Consider the following 20,106-nt stretch of genomic DNA (forward strand, 5'->3'; position numbering starts at 1 on the left):
GAGAGATTGAAATGCTAATAAAAAAAAGTTGCCAACAAAAAAAAGCCCAGGACCAGACATATTCACAGCTGAATTCTATCTGACATTCAAAGGAGAATTGGTACTAATCCTACTGACACTATTCTATGACATAGAGAAAGCAGGAATCCTCCCTAAATCATTCTATGTAGCCAGTTCATCCTAATACCAAAACTAGGAAAGAAGGTAACAACAACAAAAAAAAACTACAGACAAATATTGCACATATGCAAAAATCCTTAACAAAATACTAGCTAACTGAATCCAACAACATATCAAAAAGATAATCCACCATGATTAAGTGGGTTTTCTAACAGGGATGCAGGGATGATTTAATATATGCAAATCAATAATGGTGATACATTACAAACAGAATTTAAAACAAAAATCAGATGATCATCTCAGTAGAAGCAGAAAAAGCATTTGACAAAATCTAGCATCACTTTATGATTAAAACTCTCAGTAAAATCAGCACAGAAGGGACATACCTTAAAGTAATAAATGCCATTTTTACAAACCCACAGCCAACATAATACTGAACAGGGAAAGGTTGAAAGCATTCTCTCTGAGAACTGGAACAAGGCAAGGATGTCCACTCTCACCAATTCATTTCAACATAGTGCTGGAATTCCTAGCCAGAGCTATCAGACGAGAGAAAGAAAGAAAGGGCATCTGAATCAGTAACGAGAAAGTCAAACTGTCATTGTTTGCTGATGATATGATTGTATACCTAGAAAACCCTAAAGAATCCTCCCAAAAGCTACTAGAAGTGTAGTTTCAGGATACAGAATTAATATGCACAAATCAGTAGCTCTGCTATACACCAACAGCAACCAAGCTGAGAATCAAATTAAGAACTCAACCCCCTTTATAATAGCTGTAATAAAATAAAATAAAATAAAATACTTAGGAATATACCTAACCAAGGAGAGGTGAAAGACCTCTACAAGGAAAACTACAAAATACTGCTGAAAGAAATCACAGATGACACAGAAAATGGGAACACTTCCCATGCTCATGGATGGGTAGAATCAATATTGTGAAAATGACCATACCACCAAAAGCAATCTACAAATTCAATGCAATTCCCATCAAAATACCACTGTCATTCTTCACAGAACTAGACAAAACAATCATCATTCTTCACAGAACTAGACAAAACAACCCTAAAATTCATATGGAACCAAAAAAGAGCTCACATAGCCAAAGCAAGATTAAGCAAAAAGAACAAATCTGGAGGCACCACATTACCTGACTTCAAACTATACTATAAGACCATAGTCAACAAAACAGCATGGTACTGGTATAAAAATAGGCACATAGACCAATGGAACAGAATAGAGAACCCAGAAATAAAGCCAGATACTTACAGCCAATTGATCTTCAACAAAGCAAACAAAAACATAAAGTAGGGTAAGGACATCCTAGTCAACAAATGGTGCTGGGATAATTGGCAAGTCATGTGTAAAATAAAACTGGATCCTCATGTCTCACCCTATAGAAAAATCAACTCAAGATGGATCAAGGACTTAAATCTAAGACCTGAAGCCATAAAAATTCTACAAGATAACATCAGAAAAACCCTTCTCGACTTTGGCTTAGGCAAAGACTTCATGACCAAGAACCCAAAAGCAAATGCAACAAAAACAAAGATAAATAGATGGGACTTAATTAAACTAAAAAGCTTCTGCATGGCAAAAGAAACAATCAGCAAAGGAAATAGCCCACAGAGTGAGAGAAAATTTTTGCAATCTGTACATTCGACAGAGGACTAATACCCAGAATCTACAAATAACTCAAAGCAGCAAGAAGAAAAACAATCCCATCAAAAAATGGGCTAAGGAAATCAATAGACATTTCTCAAAAGAAGATATACAATGGCCAAGGAACATATTTAAAAATGCTCAGTGTCATTAATGATCAGGGAAATGCTAATCAAAACCACAATACAATACCACCTTACTCCTGCAAAAATGGCCATAATGAAAAAATTAAAATTAATAGATATTGACATGGATGTGATGTAAAGGGAACACTTTTACACTGCTGGTGGGAATGCAAACTAGTACAACTACTATGGAAAACAGTGTGGAGACTTCTTAAAGAACTAAAAGTAGAACTACCATTTGATCCAGCCTCCCACTACTGGGTATCTATCCAGAGGAAAGTAAGTCATTATGGGAAAACGATACTTGCACACACATATTTATAGCAGCACAGTTAGCAATTGGAAAAATACGGAACCAGCACAAATATCCATCAATCAATGAGTGGATAAAGAAATTGTGATACACACACACACACACACACACACCATGAAATACTAGTCAGTCATGAAAAGGAATGGAATAATGGCATTTACAGCAACTGGATGGAATTGGAGACCGTTATTCTAAGTGAAATAACTCAGGAATGGAAAACCAAACTTCGCATGTTTTCACTCATAAGTGGGAGCTAAGTTATGAGGATACAAAGGCATAAGAATGACACAATGGACTTTGGGGGCTTAGGGGAAAGGGTGGAAGAGGGTTGAGGGATAAAGGCTACACATTGGGTACAGTGTACACTGCTTGTGTGATGGGTGTACCAAAATTTCAGAAATCACCACTAAAGAACTTACACATGTAACCAAATGCCATCTGTTTCCCCAAAAACCTATTGAAATAATAAGAAAATATTTGATTGGTTAAAATGGAAAGTCTCTAGTTAGATTAGTGGTTTATGACTGGCAAGTCTCTAGTTAGATGTTAGCTGGTAGTTTTTGATTGGTTAATCTTAAGTTTTGTTTTACTGTTTACACTGAGTTGGGTCTTGGTTTGCTTATGTATGAATCCAGGGCACTGGAGCTATCACATTCTAATGATCTCTTGGTTGAATTTTTTTAACACCTCCTAGTTAAACAAAAAAAATCAAAGTATGCATAAACCCATTGTATAAGAATTATGTTCAAATTATGGAGACTAAATTATAATTTGACCAAAATGATACAGGTTCTAGAAGAGAATTAGCAGTGGAAAAAAAAGAAAAACATTGTATTAATTTTACCAAAATAAAAAAGATCTAGGATGAGCATGGTGGCTCATGCCTGTGATTCTAGCACTTTGGGAGGCTGAGGTGGGAGGATTCATTGAGCCCAGGAGTTTGAGACCAGCCTGCCCAACACACTGAAACTCTGTCTCTACAAAAAGCACAAATATTAGCAGGGTGTGGTGGCATGCGCCTGTAGTCACAGCTACTCCAGAGGCTGTGGTGATAGAATCACTTGAGCCAGAGAGGTCAAGGCTTCAGTTAGCTGTGATTATGCCACTACACTCCACCCTGAGTGACAGAGCCAGACCCTGTCTTAAAAAACAAACAAACTAAAATCTAGAGTTAACAGAGAACATTAAAGAGATTATCTGTAGTTTAATGAACAAGTGAATTTTGGACCTAGAACCTAGAATTTGTATTATGTTAAGCAATGAGAAAACTTAATGTATCTTAATAATTAGATTATTAAAAATACAATATCTTGAGTTTATTGAGCACTGCCTATATTCTACAAAGTATATTGAATGTTCACATACTACAGGACAGACTGCTACTTATTTTCCCTTTTTCTTTAGTAAAATAAATCTGATTTTTATAAAAATCTACGCATACTACAATTTAGCTAAAAGATTATAACCTCTACCTCTCCTCTCCTCTCCTAATTTCTTTCAGAGGTAGATCATGTGATAAGTTTTGCTTGGTGAGAGGATAGTAAGGGTCTTGTGTGGGGTGTCCAAGAAGTGTAATTTGCAGATAACTAATACTGTCTCTTTTGACCCTTCCTCTTACTGTCTGAAATGCAAAGATGATGCCTCTAGTTTCAACAGCTCCTTAGGATAATGAAATAACCATGAAAATAGAATCTAAGTACTGTAGAGCAGTGGTCCCCAAACTTTTTGGCACCAGGGACTGGTTTTGTGGAGGACAATTTTTGCAGAGATTGAGGGGTGTTAGCAGAAGGTTTCAGTATGAAACTGGTTCCATCTCAGATCAGCAGACATTAGTTACATTCTCATAAGGGGAACACAATCTAGATCACTCGTATGTGCATCTCACAATAGGGTTCACACTCCTCTGGGAATCTTATGTCACCACTGATCTGGCAGGAGGTGGAGCTCAGCCAGTAATTCTTGCTCAAATGCAGCTCACCTCCTGTTGTGAGGCCCAGTCCCTAATAGGCATGGACCAGACTGGTAATGGTCCATGGCCTGGGGGTTGGGGACCCGTGCTGTAGATCAACAAGAGAAACAGCCTAGCTTCCTGATACCATGGAGCCACCATACCAGCTTGCTGACCTGTGGACTTCTTTCTCTGGGCCTTTTTTTCTCACAGCTGAACCAAACTCATCAGTACACATACAGTAGGATTAGCTCATTTAATTCTTACAAACAAGATAGGCACTATTATTAGCATCCTAATTTTACAGATGAGGAAAGAGTTGCAGAGAAAACTGAAATAACTTGCATAAGGTCACATATCTCAGTAGGAGTTGAACATGGATATGAGCCCAGCCAATCCTTTTCTAGGGCCTCTGAACTATTGTCTTATACGAGAAACAAACAAGAAGGTTCAACTCAGCCTATCTGAAAAAAGCAGTGAGCATCTATGGTACTAATGAAGTGACAGGTATATATTCTATGACATGTCCTCATAATTTTAGTGGAACTTTGTAAAACATGATCTAGTTACCTCATCTTCCAAGGACCAATATGAGAAATTGAGCCTTGGTGACATTGAGGACTTAGAAAGATTTTAATGTTGTATAAAGCATTAGGGTCTTTTTGTAAAATATAGTAAAAGCAAGAATTGTTCTCTCTTCAAAGTGATTCAAATACTGTGGCTAATAAAAGTTCATAGGGAAAATTTGAAGTTATTAGTATTAGATTCTCAGGGTACTTTTATTCCTAAAAGTTCTTAGTAGGATGGCTTGTTTTTAGAGCATACAAATTGGTAATGAGATCACTGATAGCTGAATGAAAGCATTTGGTCAGAATGCTAAGCTATTTGATACAGTTCAAAGAGGTGAGATGCTACATTTCTGGATGAAAAGTATGTTATTTGTCTCAAATACACCTTCTATTTGATCTATTGTTTTTTGACCTATTTTTTTAACTGCTGCTTCTGCATTTCCGCTTATTCCTTTTCTAAAGTGTGTCCATTAACTCATGTCTTCAGATAATTCAGAGCCTAGTTTCAATCTTGCTTTTACCATACATAGTCTTTCCTAGTTAACGTGGTCCAGGATTATCTCTGTATTCTTTGAAACCTGATGGTGTTCTAGGAATTTCGCTTTTTGCAAGAATTATATATTTTTAATTTGAAACTTTTATCAATGTATCTCTACTATGTCTTTTTAAATGCATGGAGTTATAATACTGCATTGCACCTTTTCTTTTTCTCTGTTGTGGTTCCAAATGTTAATCAAGGTTTCCCTGCTTCTCAGAGATTTAGAGGTGATTGGTTTCAATGCCAGTTCATTCCCAAATTTCTGAGGATTGCTACTCATCTCAGTGGACTTTGACTCTCATGCTCTTCCCTACTTCTCATTCTTATGTACGCATGAGCTTATTTTTTATCCTTTTCTTCAGTTTCCACCAGAAATATACTCATGCCACAAATTTTATGAACTAATAATCTTAAGATGACAGGGCTAAGGGATGGGTGATGGGAGGCACTTTCTCATATAATTCCCAATTTGCCGGCTTGCTTATGTCTCTCATTCCTTCTCCTCTGCTCCTCCTTCACACATTGTCCTCTTCAGCTCTAAGTTTTTCTTTCAGTTTTGCATAGAAATTTAGTTGTTAGCTCCTGAGGACAACTTGCAATCCCAAACCCATCAAAGTGCAGCAGAACAAAGAAACTTTGAATTGTCAGAATTCATGTTCCTTAGAAAATACTTGATGTTATAAAAGAGCTTTTTTTTTTCAATGAAAGGATAATTTTCTCCCCTATTTTATATCTATTTTGTGGGTGGTAAGCTCTGGACTAGCTAAATACTAAGAGATGTGCTGTCTGAGAATATGGTTAAGGATGCCCTAGGTAAACACCTGAATCCCCTGTTGCATATGACATTCTGAAGAAATAAAAGTACACATTCAGTTCAGTTTAATAAATAATTTTATGCTCACATTATATGTTAGGCACTGGGAATGCAAAAATTATAAGGTACTTGACTTCAATAAATTTCCAATCCAGGGAAGAGACTGACAAAGAAACTGATCATATGGATAGTTTATGTGAGAATAAATCTATTAAGTGAAGTGATAGCGGTCTGATGAACTGAGGCTAGTGTGAAGGTTAAGGTAAAGTCTTCTATGAGAACCAAGCTGAGTCTTGAGGAAAGAACAGGAGTTACCTAGGCAAATAAATGTTGGGGTTGAGGAATGAAGGGCGTCGTAGACAATTGAAAGTTAGTGCACAATATATAAAGACCCAAGAAACATAGTGGTGTGTCAGACACTACAACAAATTCAGTATTTTAAGGGTATAATTATATTGGTAATGATGGGAGATAAACCCAGATTCAGGTGGTAGAATATACAGGCTATCTGCAAAGCAGCTCAAACTTTATCTTGAAGGCCATGGTAAGCTGTAGGAAAATTTTAGAAGTGTGGCTCTGGGTCATTATCGAACTTTGCCTTTTAGATATACTTCTAGGAAAGAAGAATTAGAAGGCAATAAAAGGCAAGGACAACTGCAATTGTTGAGGTAAGAAGTGATAAGTACTCAAAGTTAAAAAAAAAAGAAAAGAAAAGAAGTAAGTGCTCAAGTTAGAGAAGTAACAGGCACAGTCACTGAATACAAAAGTCAAGACCATGTAATGCGCAATTCCAGGGGACACACCATTCACAAGAGCCACAGTGTACATATGCATTATGGCAAAGTTGCAGAGAAAATGGAGTGAAGGGACAGCAGGCAGTATTTGTGCAAAAAATCAGCAGTCCTTGGTGAGCAGTTAATGTTTGGATGGTGACAGAGAGGGAGGATTCTAGGGAGACTATGAGATTTCTGGTATAGAGGAATGTAAAAATCCGAGGATTATGCTTCAATTGTTTGGCAAGTGTTTTTATGGACAGAAATGCCAACCACCCTACCTTTTACCCTTGTAATCTGAATTATATATAAAAGAAAAAAATGGCTTTGGCTCTGTGTCCATGTAGTGAGTGAAAAGGCTCAATAAAAGTGAATAACTGGAATGTTACTGTACCTCTAGGCATCTTTCTGTTCTTTGGGTAATGTATTAATCCAGTAGTTTCCAAACTTTGTAAATAGCTTACCAATGTAGGTAAAACATTTTTGAGCCTCCACTAATATCTGTAGATTGATTTATTTATAAATTATCCACATTTACCATTTTATCAATATTCTATGCATATACAAACAATACACATGCAAAATAAAATTTTGAAATGAGACAAAAAGTTCTAATATTCCATATCTGATGGATTATTTTGCCTTCACTTTAAAGGGTACTAAATCAATCTAAAAGATATGTTCTATTCTTTGTGTCACCCTCAACAGTCATTCCAGAATTTCTCTGCTATCTAAAATCTAGCCAAAAGTTAACTTTACATCATATTCTCTCTCTCGCTCTCTCGCTCTCTCCCTCTCTCCCTGTCTCCCTCTCTCCCTCTCTCCCTCTCTCCCTCTCTCCCTCTCTTCCTCTCTCCCTCTCTCCCTCTCTCCCTCTCTCTCGCTCTGTCTCTCTCTCCCTTCCCCTTTCCCTTTCCCTCTCTATCTCTCTGAAGAGTAATTATATGATTGGTCAAAAGGAATAATCAATAGCAGCCAGGGTTTATTTTAAACAGTATTCTTCCTATACTAGGAGAACGATAAAACTGACTCAAATAATAAAAGTGGTGGCAGTTGTTTGTGACATGACAATGAACCTCTGTGACCTGGTGCTATCAGAACTCTAGTTCTGAGTGTCTGTTCTCAGCTATGCTTGAGAGACCAGAAATGTGCTGGTCAAAGATAAAGGTTTAGCAATCTTTAAAGAGGGAGTGCTATTGAGGTCTGGTAGTTTGCTAAGCCCTTCACAAGCTGAGACCATATTACCACTGATGAATATGATGTTCCCATTGCAACATGTTCCTTTTTAGTTAAAGGGATAGGTCCCCTCCAGATTGCATGGTACAATGATTGGGATTGTTAGTAGAAAGGGAAGTGGTAGAACAAATAGCATGGAAAAGACCTAATTCCTTAGCATCTGGGAGGGTATTATGAGAGGAACCAGCACAGTTGAATAGAGACTTTGTAGGGGTCCGGAAGAGACACAGTGACTAATAGATCACGGTCATAATATCAGAGGTAGGAGATATTGAAAGAGAATTATATTAGGAAGGGTTAGAGGAGAGGGGAGTGGGACTAAGATGGGGAGAGTAGACAGCTGTTGAGTTCAAATAAAGTGTAATTTATCATCTGTTTAGAGTCACAATTAAAGTCAGAGATCAAATTTAATATAAACCCCTTGGGTCATTGCTTCCAGCTTGAGCCACTTGCATCCCTGTTCCTGCAATGAATCTTTATTTACTTTGAAGGCAGTCTGCATGTTTGGGGACTGAAGTTGAAGGAAGTTGGCAGAGGGAAGGCTACTAACAATTAACTTCTTATTACAGTTAAGATAATTGGAGTTGTCTCTAGAGAAAGGCATGCCTGTTGCAGAAAGCTGTTTAATTTTTCTCTTCTGTCTGTATAGTCTGTGCAACTTTTTTTATACTTCAGAAAGGATGATAGATCATAAATAGGAAATGACTTAGCTCTACATATCTTTTGAAGTTGGAATACCAGCATTTGCTATTAGACTGGCTTCATCTGCCTAGTCAGAATGAATCAAAGTTGTTATCTGTAAGCATTTTAGAATTTGCCATGAAATGACAAAAGCAAGGGAGTTCAAAACAAAGGTTGGTTATTTTTCCTGTGCTTATGATTCTGAGGTGGAAGAAAATGCTATTTAAAAATTGAAGTTGCATAACATCTTGAATTTTCTGGTGCCAGTTAAGCACATAAATCGTCTTCAATTTTTTTTTATCACAACTTCTGTTTTAGATAAATGAATAAAGATGATCATAGAAATTGAGTTTCTGAATGCTACCAAATATGTCACAGACTAGTAATGAATGGATTTCATTTCTGTTTTCTGTTAAAGAAGCAGGTATGATTCTTGAGATTAGGTTGTAGCTGTGGGCTCTGTCGGTCTGATCACCAGCCTGGAAATGCAAAGCCACTGATTTTAGTTCTGGCTTTGAAAATAATCTTCACCATATCATTCAGCCAGCTGAATGAAGACTTAGTGTTCTCTGTTGTGCATTGGGAATCTACATATTTATTTCTAATTCACTGTGGTACTGACAGCAATAATAATAATAGCAAAGAAAGCCATAACTATTACTAACGATTATTAAATGTAGCTACTAGGTTACATACTTCAGTAAAAACTTTAAAAAGACTGAATTCATAGCTGATAATGACACTAAAAAGGAACAAAATATGTTTTTAGTAGAAAGGGCTATTGTGTTTTGTTTCATTTTGTCTCAAATGCTGTTATCCCTGGTAATGTCTAAAGATAATTTATTAACTCATTTTTTTTTTACTCATATCTTCACTGAGCACTGATTAGACCCAAAATATGATGTCGGACATTATGTAGGCTACAAAGTTGTACCAAACTCAGAACTGTTCTCAGTGATCTTAGTCTGTTACAGTAGGGAGAATAGTGGAACAGGGGTGAGAATGAGTTCTAGAGTCAGACTACTCAAGTTTGAGGGCTAGTAATTTCATCTTCTAGAAATGTAACCTTTATGAGACACAACTTAATTGTTATTATTTTAGTTTCTTCATCTGTAAAATGGTATAATAATAGTTTTTAACTTACATGGTTGTTGTGAGAAATAAATAAGCTATCCAATTGAAATGTTTAGAAGTGTTTGGCATAAGATAAATGTTCAACTGCCATTGCTACTACTATTAATATTGTGGGAGAAAGGTATATATTAAATAATATAACTAGGTAAAACAAGTTAAATGGCCAATGGAAGGAATAGCTGAAGTATCAATAAAGCTCAGAAATTATATTTCACTTCTACTGGGAATAATTAAGAATTAGGACTGAATGAAGATGGTTGCATTTGGACTGGAACTTGACAAATAAATATGATTTAGATATGTGAAGATTAAAGGGGTTACAGGGTCTAGTTTAATTAAAAACATAGAGGGATGAAAATACAGGGTCACGAACAGGAAATAGTAATTGATCAATTTGGACTATAATATGGGATAATGGAAAGGGAGAAAATGAGAGACTATGTTGAAAAGGCAAGGTGGGTCCATTGCATGAAAATCCTTGAATTGAATCCATTTAAGGAAGCTGAATTTTGCTTTATAGACCATGGGGAGCCATGGAAACCTTTTGAGAAGTAAAGCAATTTGATATAAACATACTCATTGTTTAGGAATGACTTAACCTGAATGTGTAGCCTAATGACATACAGAATACACTTGGAAGGAGAGAAAAAGCTCAAGGATAATCACTTAGAAGAACTTTAAATGGAGCCTGAGGAGAGACAGGCAGTGGAAGTGACTAAATAGTACTAGTTTACTTTTGTTTATGAGTGCATTTATTTATTATATCTCTAGATCCAAATAAGATTTTGTAATTGCTTATAATAAAACAGGCAACATGGTAAGACAGGAAAATGTTCATAATGTTCACAGATTAAAACACAAAAGATGAAGGGATGAAAAAGATGAAAGTCAGTTTGGAGGAAGTAGAAAAAAGGTAAAATGAAACCAAAGGGAAAATTAATACGATAAGTCTCTGGCATAGTTCTCAAATGATTCCAAAAAGTGAGTCAAAAGCATGGCTCAAAAATATTTAGTGGCTAAAGCCAAAGAGAATATGATCAGTTTCAGGAGTCACATATTCCCTAGATAGACACATACCAATTGCCAAGGAGAATCCTACTTTGAGTGACTCAGCAGTGTCAAGAGATTTTTATCCTGTCAATTCTTGCACATGAAACAATGGAACCACTGAAAGATGGCTATTAAAAATAATTTAAAAAGAAATTAAAAACCGAACAAGTTGCACACTTGCACCACCTCAGAAAGATAAGAAATTTCTAATTTGTAGTCTATGTTTTCCAGGTTCATCTGCTCCAGAAAACCCTGCCTTATTACCTATCCTTTCCCTGATGTCTCCAAGGTGGGTTAAGTAACTATTGTCTGTGTTTCTATTACCTGCTGTGGATATGTTTATCAGAACCTTTATTATGTATACATAATCATTGTTATTGATGCTGTTAAGGACAGAGATGGCACATTGCTTCTCAGTTTTGAGATTTCAGTATCATTTTTGGCATAGAATAGATTTCAATAAATGTTTGAAAATGAAGGAATGAATGAATGACACTCTCGTTCAATCTGATCTGCTTCTTGACAAAAATCGTCTCAAGTCATCTGGGCCTTTCCTTACATGTCTTTACAATGAAGGGCAAACATGTATATACAATTGAAAATGCAGATTATTACTAGGTGCTCATTTCGGTGCCAGTAACAGAAATCCAACCTGAACCATCTTGGGCAAAGGACTGGATGTATTAATTATATATGGGAGTACCTCTGTTGAAGGGCTTAGGAACTAAACTATAGGAAAGGTAGGAATTCTGTCAACCTTCATGTCTAATTAAAGCCAGGCTGAAATGCTGCTGGGTCTCTTGGTCCATGAATCTTCTCTTTTGTTGGTTAACTTTGTTTTCCACACACACACACACACACACACACACACACACACACGCTCTTTTGACCACAGTGGGGAAAACACAGCCACTGAAGATTGAAAGTCTAACATCTTCATGAATTATGTCCCCAAAGAAAAGCTGAGTAAATCCCCAAATCTAGTTTAAAAAAAATTATTAAGAAAGACTCTAATGGGCTCAACTTCTGTCAAGAAATGCTCCTTGTCCAACAGACTCTATGAAAAGTTTTGGATTTCCTATAATAGCGTTTGGATTATATTCTATGGCAGGTGTTCCCAACCCACAGTCTGTGGACTAATACTGGTCCATGGCCTGTTAGGAACTGGGCCACACAGCAGGAGGTGAGTGGCTGGCGAGCAAGCATTACTGCCTGAGCTCCACCTCCTATCAGATCAGTGGCGGCACTGGATTCTCATAGAGTGCAAACCCTATTGTAAACTGTGCATGTGAGGAATCTAGGTTGGGCATTCCTTATGAGAATCTAATGCCTGAAAATCTGAGGTGGAACAGTTTCATCCCAAAATCATACCCTCCTCCACCCCCTCTGTAGAAAAATTGTCTTCCATTGAACTAGTCTCTGGTGCCAAAAAGGTTGGGGACCACTGTCCTATGGAACAGAATTTCTTCAGTTTTGTATGTGCTGTGCACTTTTTTGATAATCTAGTAAAGCCTATGTGCCGCTTCTCAGAAAATTTTTGAGTAACGTAAAAGAAGACTATTATGATTTCAAAGGCATTTGTGTTGAACCAAAATATATTTTTAAAACAGTGATAATCGTAGTATATGTGCTTCTTTATTAGTGCTATAAATAAGCAGATTTAGTGGCAGGTCCTAACAACCTAATTACATAATTGCAATAAATGGTGATGACAAACATATTTTGAGATATTTGCAATGTAAAGTGATATGAAAATATCTGTGGTTTCTATTAGTGACAAAGTTAGAGGTATTGGTGATGTTACTACAATGTTTTGCCTAAATTAATAATGTAAGGCTCTGTTAACGTGCCTTAGAGGTTGGTGAAAATATGAAGATACATATTTTTTTCTCAACCACATTCATAGACAACCAAAATTCTATCCATAACTAGCCTATAGAAGAATGAGGAACCTTGCTACACATGAGAGAGACTGTGAAGAAATGGTAATCAAGGATGTGATGCGATTATAGAGACACCATATCAGAATAGTTAAGAGTATAGAATTTGGCATTAGAAAAATGTGGAACTGAATCTCATTTCTGTAACTTTGTAATTGTTGTGGATGGAACCAGCATCTTAACTTCTGTAGGGACTTTTTTTTTTTTCACCGACTTAATGATTTAACTTTAATTAAATTCCTAGAGTCATTGTAAGGCTTAAATAAAATAATGCATATGGAGTGGTTAGTGAAGGTTTGGCAGGGAAATTTTAGGTTAAATATAATCATCATGGGTATTGAGACTGTTTTCTACCTCTTATATTCTTTGGATATTGACATACTTTGGTATATATTGGTAGAAAAAAATCTTTGGTTATCTTCTTGGAAAGAGTGCTAGACTTTTGCACATTAAACCTTTCTTGGAAGGAGATGAGGGAGAATGATATTTCCTTTTCCTGTTAGTTTAGGGTTATCGGCATAAATTCAGTGACATCTTGGAAAGAGTGACTTCTCATATGGATGGCAGATGGGGCTGTCATGTTTCTTAAAATATCAACAGTATAACCAGGAAAGGCTCTATTCTAAGTTTGGGATGTAAGCTCAATCTCTTGGATATGGCAAGCTGTGCCTTCCAGCCTCCTGAAATGATTTCAGCTAGCTAAAATACCACTGAAGTCGCTAAAATTTTAGTTGATTTTGCATCCAACACCTGGCTCTTGGTTGAATTGTTTATACTCGTGGGTTTAATTTTAGATTTAAGCTTCATATTTTTCTTACTACTCCAGATATACTTGATTTTCTTACTGAATTTAAAATGTTTATGATTTACCGGCAGAGTATGTAGTTTTAGACCTTGTTGTAAATATACAAAATGCTATAGCAGCCCATTAGCATGAACATACTGATTTGCTCTCTGCCTCTTTACCCAAGACATAGATCTTTATGTGCCTTATTAGTTCCTCTTATATTCAACCTCTTATTCATTGACAAAGCCAGTAAAGATATAGGTAATTAAATGAAGTGGGTGTTATTTTGTTTGGTTAGCTGGCTTTTTGCCAGTTTTTTTTCTTTTTTAAATTTCTTTATCTGTTTGGAAGAGGCTTAAATATACTCCAACAGGGCTGGTGAGTCAGATTACAAGGCCTCCTTCTATTCTGCAAAGTCCCTCTAAGTTTTTAGCACCATTCATTCTCAGGAATCTCAGCTCTTTTTGGCTGTTTGGAGTCTCTATGAATAATGAAAAATACCAGAAGCAGCATTTTCTGCAACATATCTGGGGTCCTTTTACATTTTACTATTCTTCTCTTCACTTGTTCTGCCAGATTAGATGGGATGTGACTTTCTTCTTCACCATTTCATTTTAGGAGAGTTTCTTACTCAAGCTGGCCAAAAAGGCTCCAATTTACTTTCCATAGTGGAATTCTTGAACTGAACATATCAGTTAGACTTTTCCTCATCTCAGCCCCAGCAAGCAGGCATTTATATCACTATTATCACACTTATTAAAAACAATATAATTAGCTTCACCAGACTGTGAACATTTTGCAATGAATTTTTATTTATTCATTCAATTAATAAAAATCATTTATTCGTTGAGTACTTATTCTGTATCAGGTGAGTGCTAGGCCCAGAGTATATTACTGGTGAACAAGAAGGACAAGGTCCCTGCTCTCACAAAATTTAGAGTGGAATGGGCTTTCACTCCATATCCCAACACCTTCCATCAAGTATGGCATAAAGGAGGTAGTAGATGTTATCAGAATAGTGCAAAATTAAATTTGTAGTTAACAACCACTGTTAAAATAAATTATAAAATTTACCATTATTTAGTTATAATAAATTGAAGCTATCCTAAGAATAACATGGGCAAAAGAAAAAGTGAAAGACAGGCAAAGTGTTCTGAGAAAACCTTTCTCAGGCATAGCAAGATTTAACTTTGGTGAAGGCTGTGGTATTACCAATGAGTTTTGAGACAGCAGTGCATCATTTCTATAACTTTCCAATGCTGACCTAAGAAAACCCTGCCTGCAGGTATTTCAGGCACTGGAAACTTTCAGTGCTAACAATTATATTCTGATCGTTGCTCATCAACAGGCACTGGCATCTTGTTATAATGGAGTATATTTCCTCTGCTTGAATAGATTTCCATGCTCCATTCATTTGATAGTTTTATTCATAAAACTCCAGTCTGCATCAACTTGCTTCTATTTCATTATCTTTGAAATAACAACCTGTAAGCAAAGATAACACAGGGTGGATATTCCTAATACAGCACGTTATAAGAAATGCACTGAATGTGTGATGTAACTAGGAGCTTGTTTATTTTGTATTTAAGTCCAAAATGAGGAGAGAAGAAATCTTAGTATGTATTTAGTTAGGTCAAGGAAAATAAAAGCAATTCATATTGCAGGGAATAGAAGCTGGTAGCTTGGGAGACAAAGAGAAAGGGGAGTGAAGATTAGGGAATGGGATCATGTATGGGAAAAGGAAGCTATTTAAAACAGATAGCCATTCTGAATTAAGTGGATTAACTGAGTAAGATTGTTTGCATTCTTCTATGGTCAGTTAAGGGAACAGTTTAGGAGGTCTTATAACAGAACTGCAAGTCATTGACTCTGAGGGACTTCATGAAAATCACTTGACATCTCTGGACATCAGTTTCCTCATCTACCTGCTATGGGAATAGTGGGTAGTTTCTAAGGTCTTTTGTTACTCCAAAGTCTCCAAGTATTTCACAGGACCCAAGGGAATTAAATACTTCCTTTGGCTACTACATGTTTTAAATAATAAAACCTATATATTAGAATAAAAACATGACATATCCCTATTGGTTTTAAATGAATGACATTGCATTTTTTAATGCTTTTGTTCTACATTTTTAGCTTTGGATAGTAAACAACTCTGTCTAGAGCTTTGCAGCAGGCATGGGCATTATGAAATCTTTGGATCAGTCAGAAATGAGAACCACTGTAAGTTTTATGGAAATCAGGGGTTTCTATTAGAAGTAAAAATTGTATTAGAAATTAGATTTACACAAATGTAGGAGAAAATGAGGAAGTGGAAGTCTGAAAAGTGAAAGTTAGGGGGTTACAGTAATAGTGGCTAATCAGTCAGTCTCATACGCTAGTGTGAGTGGACAGGACAGAGCCAATGTGGACAGCAAAGGGGTGACTTCTGAAGGATCTGTGGAGATTGCTGCCTTGGAAGAAGCTGTTGTCTCTACAGAGGTAAAGCTACCCTTTTGTGGATCTACAGCCAAGTCTCTGGTGTAGGGCTAGGGATTGCTGTTGGCCAGCAGAGCCTATAGTCAGGCAGTAGCTGAATGTGGAGCAGAAGAGAACCTAGATAAGCTTGGATTTGCTGGGTACCTCTTCATCTGTACTTATGGTGTTCGCCTTTATCATGTCTGACTGCAACGACTTTCGGTCAAGTAATGTCTCAACTTCACCTCTGCTTTCCCAACCACATGCAGGTTTCCCTTTTGGCCAACTCTGACCTGGAACCGTATGGTTGACATAGCACATAGGGACAGAAAGAAAGTGACTGATACTAAATATATTTCATTTAAGTCTTCCTGATACCAAATTTAAAGTATATATGATATTGGATACTGCTTTTAAGCCTTTTCAAGTAGAGGGCTCTAAGCTAAGATAGATTTCTGAAAGCACCGTCAAACCTATAAGAAGATAGATAAATAAAGACACAATCTGTAATTTGCACATCACATTACGGTGTACAAAATGTTTTCGTTTTACTTAGGGTTTATTGCATATGGTTTTACAATTACCCTGAGGAATGATTAAACCAGGAGTTATTAATCCTGATGATTAAAAAAAAATGACTAAAGTCTAAATAAGTGACACACAGTCAGAGCCAACGATGAAGCTGGTTGATCTTAGAATATGCTGAGTAGGGAATCATTTATGTGATTCAAAGGATTCCAGAAAGTATGTCTCACTTCAAGCATCTTCCCATTATTTTGTTTTGACCATAACAAATTGGTTAATGATGTGCTTCTTTGGATTGTGTGTGATAGTAATATTGTTAGTATTTCATTCTGTTCCATGTATAATCCATTTTGGAGTTTACAATGGACTTTCAAATCTTTTATCTCATTTTGTCTTCAGAAAATATTCCTCTGGTAGATTTTTACTACCTCCATTTTGCAAATAAAAAAGTCTCAGAAAGACCAAGTAACTGCTTCACTCTCATGACAATTTCACTAGTTGAAGCAGAACTAAACCCACCAGATAATCTCACTTCAAGTTCATAGCTCTTTCTAATCTTTTCACTGCTATTCTTATTGTTAGTCAGGAGACACTAAAGCTATTTTGCATGCATGGATTTATGAATGAGAAAATACTTTACTGTGGAGGTGTTAAATAAATATTTTACTAAGTCAGGCTCAGAACAGAGAAATATATACTTAATACATCAGCACCAGAGGAGACCCTCAGAAGCAGGTGTGATTCCAGAGCCTAAGGAGAGAGTTGGCATTTGTGGGAGGAAGAGGGTACAGACACCCTGGGAATGGCAATACTTCACCAACCTCCAAGCAGAAGATGCCGAGCAGTAAATTGGGAAAGTGCCATATTTTCTCTGGGAAAATGAGAATGTGGGCAGATAGACAATGAAAGAACAAACAGCGTATCTTGTTTCCGTTAGTATCATCCTTTCAGAAAATTGATGGTGGAGAGATGGTCATGAGTGTTCCTGGAAGCCCTTGAGAATAGATACTTTGAAAAATATCTTATACTGTTTATTTCTTTGTATGTATTTGAAATGGTCTGAGAAAATAAGACTACTCGATGATGTTTATTTGACAACTTATTGGTTTAACTTACAAAATTTCTGTTTTAGGTACACCTCAGAGCTCTCTATGGTACAGTAGAAATAGACTTGCACAAGAGAGGAGTGTGATCTGGTAAAATGTCAGTGGTTTCATGTATTCTTAGATCTCTTCTCTGTTCCATTTTTTACTTTTTTTGTCATTACATTCTTGATCCACCAGGAGACTTTATACTTCTCATCTCTGAAAGTCTGGGATATGGAGGTTCAGAGATCTTGGTTCTCCTAAAGGAACACTCTTGCCAGTGGACAGGGGAGATTTCATCGAACTATAAGTTATGGATGCTGCCTGAGAACTTTGGACTCTTTGTGAGTAGGGACTACCCGCAGGTGAGAAGAGTTACCATCTTGACCAAGACAGTTGATCTTGATCAACACCAGAGATTTTCTTTGTTTTATACCTTGAGGCAGAGAAGAATATGTATGGAACACATGATCAACTTGGTTGTTTTTTGGTATTCCCTTGTACAATTTTGACTGTAAATTATGTGAAATTCTGCTAGCCTGAGATGTGTATGATTACTAGCCACTTAGACCTCTTAAAAATGAGGGGTTAGGTGACAGCTGGTAAGCTACTAAGACCTACAGGGGTAAAGGAATTTAGAATGGATAACAAAGGACAGAGATGGAAATTTAGAATGGTTAGGAGAAGGGAGAGATGGTTACCAGTTGCAGTCCCAAAGCAAAGTGTAGTAATGGGGGATGTTGTTCATCCTACTGACCTCTCTTTAAAGTTTCCTTTTATGAAGAGAGGGTTAAGGGGAAAATGGAGGAACTACTTTAAAACTGTATGGAGAAGTAGATCTGTGCAGAGCAAGGGATGCACTACGGCAGCAACAGAATTTTGCTGCTCAGTTGTCACTTCAGGATAGAAGATCCTATGAGGAGTATAGTAGCCTCCAGCTGCATTCTTATTGGAATCCACTGCATTATTCACACCACAGCCATGTTCCCCCATGCAATGAGTAGCACAGCAGGGGTACTAGACTTTGGCCATTTTTGCTAAATGCAGGATTCCTTTAATATGCAATTTCTTCTCTGGGCTCCTCATTGAGCTGATAGAGACTTTCTCAGAACTACACTGCAGTATGAGACTTTCTACAGCATTCTCCTTCTTTTCCCTGTCCCTTTACAGGTATTAGAGCTGCATCTATCTGAAGGCAATCCCTGTCTACTCTCGTTCCCTCTCCCCTTTATTTTTCACTGGCTTTTCCCTACTAAATCTCTTTCATGTATAATTCCATCTTGGCATTTGCTTTCTGAAGGAATTGAATTGACCCAAGGATGAAGCTTCATTTTTTTTTTTTTTCATTCTTATAGGCCTTCTTATTGAGATGGCATCCATTTACTTCAGAAGCTGTAGTAGCAAAAAAAAAGAGGCAATGTGGTTGAAAGGTGACCACGATACAGTGCTATTGATAGATCTGGCCTCTGTAACTATTTTGCTTCACTGGCTGCTCAAAAGTGTTTCTGGTTCCTAGTACATAAAAACCAGAGGAATGTCCAGACAGAATCTGCTCCTCCTCCAACTGCTGGCAACATATGCACTTGACTCAGTACCAATCTGTTTTGGTTCATCTGTTGATCCTCACTTTTGAATTTGAGTCACTCCTCCAAATGATATGGCACATTTCTCAAATTCCAGGGTTTGTTTTTTTTTTTCCCACTTTCCTTTAATAACCATAGTCTCTCTTTCAGCTGACCCATTTTCATTCACAGGCCTTTACAAAACTTTATTATCCATCTCTTTCTTCTAGGCGAGTTTCGGCCAACGGAAACCACCCAAAGACTTCTTTGACACTGTCCCAAACCAATCCTTTAGTTAGTCTTGTTTTAGCGAAGTTACAACATTTATCTATAACATGCATAGTTACTACTATAGATAGCATAAAATATTTGGTGTTTGTAATTCCTTTGCATTTTGAGATGAATTGTGAATTATCTCTACAAGAGGAATTCTTAGTCTCATAAACAGAATATAGCTATGTGATGCTTTAAATCTTCATTTCATATTAATGAAGAAAACCCACCAAGTCTGAACAATGGTTTTAAAAGACCCAGGGAGCCCTATTAAAAACAAAACAAAACAAAACAAAACAAAACTTGTTTTAAACTTGTTTTATTCCATGCATTGTTTTAATGTAACAATCCAGTATTATAATAAATGTTAAGTAGACATTTGACTAACTCACTTATTTGAAATACTAGGTCTTCTTAATCTGATAGATTTAATGATCTTAGAAAATAAAATGTACATTGCTGCCCCTAGCTGTCCTACCAAAAACATTTCAAAAGTGTTTTTGTCCATAAGCATA

Source organism: Pongo abelii, chromosome 9 (assembly GCF_028885655.2).
Source record: "Pongo abelii isolate AG06213 chromosome 9, NHGRI_mPonAbe1-v2.0_pri, whole genome shotgun sequence".
In the NCBI taxonomy this organism is placed as follows: Eukaryota; Metazoa; Chordata; class Mammalia; order Primates; family Hominidae; genus Pongo; species Pongo abelii.